Source organism: Balaenoptera musculus, chromosome X, assembly GCF_009873245.2.
Source record: "Balaenoptera musculus isolate JJ_BM4_2016_0621 chromosome X, mBalMus1.pri.v3, whole genome shotgun sequence".
NCBI lineage: Eukaryota > Metazoa > Chordata > Mammalia > Artiodactyla > Balaenopteridae > Balaenoptera > Balaenoptera musculus.
This window is the reverse complement of record NC_045806.1, coordinates 63,189,865-63,197,679: the sequence shown is the minus strand read 5'-3', so window position 1 is coordinate 63,197,679 and position 7,815 is coordinate 63,189,865.

Genomic DNA, 7,815 nt, shown 5'->3' with positions numbered 1-7,815 from the left:
TGGAACATTCTATAGGATAGACTACATATTGGGTCATGAAACAAGCCTCAACAAATTGATGATATATATTATTTCAAGCATCTTTTCTGGTCAAAATGGTATGAAAGTAGAATGAACACATGGAGACTAAATAATATGCCACTTAAGAAACCAATGGGTCAAAGATGAAATCAAATAAGAAATCAGAAAATACCTCTAGACAAAGGAAAATGAAAACACAACATTACAATAGTTATGGAACGCAGCAAAAGCAGTTCTAAGAGGGAAGTTCATAGTGATACAGGCCTTCCTCAAGAAACGAGAAAAATCTCAAATAAACACTGTAACCTATCATTGAAAAGAATTAGAAAAAGAAGACCAAACAAAACCCAGTCAGCAAAAGGAAGGAAATAATAAAGGTCAAAGAGGAAATAAACAAAATAGAGATTAAAAAAAATAGAAAGAGCCATAATACCAAGAACTGGTTTTTTGAAAAGATAAACAGAATTGACAAACCTCTAGCCAGGCTCACTAAGAAGAAAACAGAGAAGACCCAAACAAACAAAATCAAAAAAAAAAAAAGAGGAGAAATAACTACTGATACCACAGATATACAAAAAAACTATGAGAATAATATGAACAGCTACATGCCAACAAATTGGACAACCTAGAAAAAATAGACAAGTTTCTAGAAACATACAGGCTGCCAAAACCAAGTCTAGAAGAAACAGATAAATTGAACAGACTGACCACTAGAAATGAAATAGAATCTGTAAAAACAAACAAACAAAAAAACCATGAAAACAAAGTCCAGGACCAGACAGCTTCGCTGAGGAATTCTACCAAACAGTTCTACCAAACATATAAGAAGAACTTATACCTATCCTTCTTAGACTATTTCAAAAAATTGAGAAGAAGGGAACACTCCCAAATTCATTCTATGAAGCCACCATCACCTGGATACAAAAACCAGACAAAGACAGTAAAAAAAAAGAAAAGTACAGGCCAATATCCTTGATGAATAGCGATGCAAAAATTCCCAAAATGTTAGTAAAGGGAATCCACGAATACATAAAAAGGATCATACACCCTGATCGAGTTGGATACATTCCAGGGCCACAAGGAGGTTCAACAAACACAAATCAATCAGTGTGATACACCACATTAACAAAAGGAAAGAGAAAAACCACATGATCATCTCAATAGACACAGAAAAAGCATTTGACAAAATTCAACGTTCATTCATGATAGAAACTATCACCAAAGTGGGTATAGAAGGAACATATCTCAACATCATAAAAGTCATTTATGACAAACCCACAGCCAACATAATACTCAACAGTGAAAATCTGAAAGCCAGTCTGCTAAATTTAGGAACAAGATAAGGATGCCCACTCTCAACACTTCTATTTGACATAGTATTGGAAGTGCTAGCCATAGCAATCAGATGAGAAAAACAAGTAAAATATATCCAAATTGGAAGGTAAGAGGTAAAACTGTTACTAATTGCAGATGACGTGATATTCTATATAGAGAACCCTAAAGTCTCCACACAAAAACTATTAGAATAAGTGAATTCAGCAAGGTAGCAGGATACAAAATTAATATACAGAAATTTGTTGCATTTCTTTACACTAATAATGAAATATCAGAAAAAGAAAGTAAAAAACAATCTAATTTAAAATTGCATCCAAAATATAAAATAAAATGCCCAGGAATAAACTTAACCAAGGACATGAAAGGCCTATACACTGAAAACTATAAAACACTGATAAAGGAAATTGAAGGTGATACAAAGAAATGAAAAGATATCCCATGCTCTTGGTTGGAAGAATTAATATAATTAAAATGGAAATACTACCCAAAGCAATATACAGATTTAATGTTATCCTTATCAAAATATCCATGACATTTTTCACAGAACTAGAACTAATAATCCTAAAATTTTGTGGCATCACAAAAGGTCCAGAATTACCAAAGCAATCCTGAGGAAAAAGTACAGAGCTGTATCTATAGCCTTAAGTCTGGAAGGCATAACCCTTCCAGACTTAAGGCTATACTACAAAGCTACAGTAACATTCAATATAAACATGTGATATTGGCACAAAAACAGGGATTTAGATCAATGGAGAAGAATAGATAAATAATCCCACTCACCAATGGTCAATTAATCTATGACAAAGGAGGCAAGAATATACAATGCAGAAAAGACAGTCTCTGCAACAAGTGGTATTAGGAAAGCTGTACCTCTACATATGGGAAACACTGACTGAAACCACCCACCCTGGCCAGGCACCACAGTAACCATTTGCATGAGCTATTTTATGACAGGAGGTCCTAGTGAGGAACATGGAACTAACAAGCCTCCACCGACCGGAAGAATTCAGGAAAGGTCAAAAGGAGACTCCAGTCCATATGTCCTACCAACCTCCTAGAATCCTGCTCGCTGGAATCCAGCTTGGCTCAGTGATGCGTGCACCACCAGGAAGGACCCTGAGTCAGAATGATTGGCCAGAGACAACCAGAAAACTAATCTCATCACCATAAAACTCAAGACTGTAAGCCACGTTGCAGAGCAGTCCTCCTGGGTTCCCTTACCCTCCTGCTCTCCGCCCCGGCGCCCCTTCCCAATAAAGTCTCTTGCTTTGTCAGCACATGTGTCTCCTTGGACAATTCATTTCTGAGTGTTAGATAAGAGCCCACTCTCGGGCCCTGGAAGTGGTCCCCATTCCTGCCACAAAATTAGAACACTCCCTCACACCATATACAAAAATAAACTCAAAATGGTTTAAAGACATAAACATAAGACATGACACAATAAAACTCCTTGAGGAAAACATATGAAGCTGTAGATTCAGTGTGTCCGTGGAGGGTGTGAGTTCAGGATTCTTCTACATCATCATCTTGAGCTGGAATACCATTAACACTTCTAATTTGGGGAAATGGCGACTATAAAAATGTGTGGATACTGACAGCTTTGATAGCCCTGTAGGTAACTTTTCTTAATCTTACAGATTTAATCTGTGGTTGAAGAACAATGATAATAAAGTTGTCTGTTTCAAAGTTCTCTGGATTAGATCATTGGCTCTCATTGTGTGGTCTCCCGAGCAGCAGCATCAGTCACTTGGCAATTTGTTAGAAATGCAAATATTCTGGGGCTTCCCTGGTGATGCAGTGGTTGAGAATCCGCCTGCCAATGCAGGGGACATGGGTTCAATACCTGGTCTGGGAAGATCTCACATGCCACGGAGCAACGAAGCCCATGCACCACAATTACTGAGCCTGTGCTCTAGAGCCCATGAGCCACAACTACTGAGCCCGCATGCTGCAACTACTGAAGCCCACACACCTAGAGCCTGTGCTCTGTAGCAAGAGAAGCCACCACAATGAGAAGTCTGCACACTACAATGAAGAGTAGCCCCCACTTGCTGCAAATAGAGAAAGCCCGTGCGCAGCAGCGAAGATCCAACACAACCAAAAATAAATAAAATAAATAAATTTATTAAAAAAAGAAGAAATGCAAATTTTCTGGCTCCACCTAGACCTACGAAATCAGAAACTCTGGGAGTGAGGCCCAGCAATCTGTATTTTAACAAGCTTTACCAGCTTTCCATTCACCTCACTTCATCCAATGGAGAATAATCTGTGATTTAAATAAGACTGCCACCTCAGTACTTTTGCTTCCGCCCAGGTGGTCTCATTATAGTCCCATGTACATTCCTTTGTCTATCTTCAGGTTTTTTGTTCATTCTATGCACCTTCCCCTACCCCCACCTAGTATTTTATTATTATTTCCTCTATCTATCCTACTCCTACCCACACTCAAGACCTAATTACCTTCCTCCATGAAATTTTCTCTGATAATTCTGCATTGAGATCTCCCTTCTCTCCATTCCAATTCTATTTGTTGTTTCCAAGACTTAATCGACTTCTTAATTATTTACCACCTGTTTTAGATAGTATACATGTCCTTCTCATTTTCCCAATTTGATCATAGGAAGGGGGACCAAGATTTTCTTTCCTCTCATGCCCACGTCTGTTCAAAGGTGGTGCTGATCCTGTGAATATTGAATGAATTTACTTTGACCACCTTGATAATAACCAAATGATTTCTGCTTAGGAATACAGTGAAAGTAGAAAGATAGCAGATGAAACAATTTTATTGATTCTGTTTCACTTTGACTGAAGTTGGGAAATGCATAGCTGAGGAGGAAGGTATAAATTTAAATGTAATATGGCCCACTCCTCAATGCTGTCTAGTTGTAAGATGGATTCTGAGGAGAAATAGCAGAAATCAGAAGGTAGAATGGGGTAGGCCTGTCTGTCTACCTAACTACCAGAAATTGAGCCTGACTCTTGTTCCATGGAATCTCTCCTTTGTACTTCGGGGCTGATTCAAACTCTCCCAGTTAACAAAAGTTGCTTTTAACTAATAGGTGTCTGGAAATGTGTGAAATGGAAACAAACATCCAGCTGCACATTTCTGGAAGCTTTTGCCCACTGAGGAAAAATAATGAGTATATACAAATACTGGTTTCTATGAGGAATTAGCTCTGAGGAGAAGTAGAACTAAGGAAATCAGCAAACCCTTGTTCAATTGAATGTAGCCCAAACTTTCACCAAAATGAAAAGTAAACACACTTAGACTTTAAAGTTTTTCCTCTTAGAGTCCCACCTTGCTTCAGTGAGTGTATAGCTCAGATCATAAGCCGATGCTGGCAAAATCTGGAAGATGCCACACACTCAGTTGGGTGGCAGAAGTCTGCTTTCACATAAAAGAATGGAATTCTCTTACTCTCTGAAATCTTTCAAAGCTCTTTGAAGACTTCAGAAAATATCAGATCTACAGAGTCCCAATTTCAGTAGGATTAGTGCACCTTCTTTTTATTATTCTTTTCCCAGGACATATGGTAATTTGTACTTCTTAGAGTAGGTACCTGAGAGTAAAGAAAACATTATGGGTGCCAGTTCTCAATGGTGGACGCCTATATGGATGAAAAGTGAAAATTTTAATAAAATTATGTTGTTGTGTGTTTTTTCTGATTTATTAATTGACCTAGCACCAAAAGTGTAAATTAGCAATTAAACTATTTTTTCCTAGTAATTAGGCCAGTTACTTGACTGAATCTACTGTTTAACAAGGGGGTAAAATCAAAAACACATAAATTATATTTGGTTCTGTCTATTGTCATAAACGGAGGACAAGAACCACATTGCTAATGTTTACCAAGGGCCAGATAAAAAAACCTCTTGAAGAAGAAACACTCATTGGTAATTGGCACTCACACATTCATAAAAGTACTGACCCATAGCACAATTGTGATGTGGACAAAGTTTCTCCTGGGCTTCTTACACCTTAATAACTTAATATAGAAATTCTTCCTGAGATCTGGTTATTTTATTAGTTAATATTTATTCCTTTATTGGCTAATATTTATTGTACACAATGATTTACATAGATTAACATAGATTAACCCATAGATTTAACCCATTAAATTTTCACAGTATCCCTGGGTACTTGCATAATTAATAAATGGTAGAACAGGAATGCCAGTCCAGGAAGTCCGACTCCAGAGTCCATACACTTAACTCTTATTTTATACTGATTCACCTTATAACCTTCCTTCTTCTTTAGTCTATTTAGACTTACTAATGCAAAGTTGCAGTTTGGAATGATTAAGAAGATGGGCTTTGGATTTAGACATGGATTGGAATCCCAGCTCCACCATTTACTAGCTGTGTGACCTTAGGCATTTTATTAACTTTTCTGATCTTTCATTTTTTCCTTCTGTAAAATAAGAACAACCACTTAACAGGGTTTTTGTGAGGAATAAATTGGTATGATAAATATCATAGGCTTTGTACACAGTAGATGTTCAGTTCATTATCCCCTTTCCTCAAAGCAGCCTACCAATTGGCCACCACGGATAGCCTCTGGATATTTAGCCTGTGTGCTTCACCATTCTTACTCCCACCATTACAACCAAAACTACTCAACTAGGCCCGTCCTTTGTCATCCAGCCTGGTAACACCTCATAGTCATGTTCACATTTGTGTTCAAGCTGAAGAATTTTCTTGCCTCCTCCCAAACTTCACTTACACATCTCTGTATTCCATGAATGATAATGGTTATAAATGTTACTCTTCCAAAGTTCAATATTTATTTGCATTTAACTAGGGCCACCTAAAGACATACCACCTTACTCCAGGGATAGCACCTATTTTTGCCTGCCCAGGACCATGGAGCTACAGAACAAAATGATCATGATAAGTTAAATGAAAAAAGGTACAAAAATTAAATCCTTGAATTCTATTAAAATTATCTTTCAAAAATTTCACACTGCCTCATAGTGTTTGGGTTTGTTTCTTTCTGAGAACAAAATAAAACCCTCCTTTTACCCATGTGTAAAGATAAAAATAGAGAAAAATAAATTCTAATCAACAAATACAATAAATAATAAAAGGTCAATCTCAAATCTCTATTTGAGATGATTAGAAAATCTTGAGTTGACTGGCTCTCTTGCAGCTTCATCAAATAGTGACTCTGGTTCTCCAGTGATCTCCACATCTCCAGGGGTGGCATTAGTAGTCTCCTTGCTCTCATTGCAACTTCAAGACCAAAAATCTCCCTTTATTATTTACCACAATTGTTGTCCTTTGAGATAAATGCCATATGGCTCTATCATCCTCTCCTTCTACTTTGATGCAATCTGTTGATCACTGCTCCAGTCCCTTTATGAGGACTCTAGCTCCAAGCTGCTTTAAGACTTTAAATTCGGATGTCATTTAGAGAGATTTTCATGTCCGTGTACATAGTCCAACTACTACCTTAGTCCAATTGTTCCTTGACCTTTTTAACTAGAAATAAATTTTTACAAACTCTGCTTCAGCCACCTGCTCCTCTGGCCACGTCTGAACACTGCCATAAGGCAAAAACTGCTTCACCTATAAAACAAAAAGGCAGCCATCTCACTAATGGACCCCAAGACGATCTACCTTCTGTTCTCTTACTCCTTTTTCTATTCTTATTCTCTGACCTACAATAAGTCATTCAACCCCTCCTTTTATCCCTGTGCATAACTTCTCTCTCTCTTCACTTCCTCCTCTATCTAGTTTGGACACTATGGACCTCAATTTCTCTCTTTCCCAGGACTCTCAATTCCCTTATCCTTTTATCAGAATCATATCTGCACTACTAAACCCCAGTCCTGAAGCAATCTAAGCACCTTCATTCACTGCTATTGAACCCAAGCACCTGGCATTATTATTATTAGGCACACCTGTGTTTGAATATTTTCAGCTGCCCACTAACTGTGTGACCTTAGGCAAGTTTTTTAACTTCTCTGAGCCAGAGTTATCTGCAAATGGAGATAATAATACTTACTCTGTTTTCACCACAGGATTATTATGATGAAGTATGTAAGGAACTACCTGGAACATAGTAAGTGTCCAACAAATTTCCAATATCTTCATTGTTATATTATCTTAAACTTGACTCATCTTCAACTACTTTGGTAAATCTACAGTAGAAGCAAGGAGATAAAGAGATACAACATACAAATGATTTGAAAGAGCTAAGAACTATAGGCCTTATGTAAATTTAACAGAGACATTTTTAAGGTACTTAGGGAACAAATCCACTGTCCAGAACATAGTGTCTCACAAATTCTTTTTTAATGCAAATAAAGGAAGCAAGAGAGGAAAGAAAAGACGATGCAGCCTAATAAATCAGCCCTGAATGGGTATCTCCACATCAGTGGGTAGAATATTTCAGGTTGTCTCATAACAATCCCAATATTCTCAACTTGTGATCTCTGACTATATTCCCAGACTCCC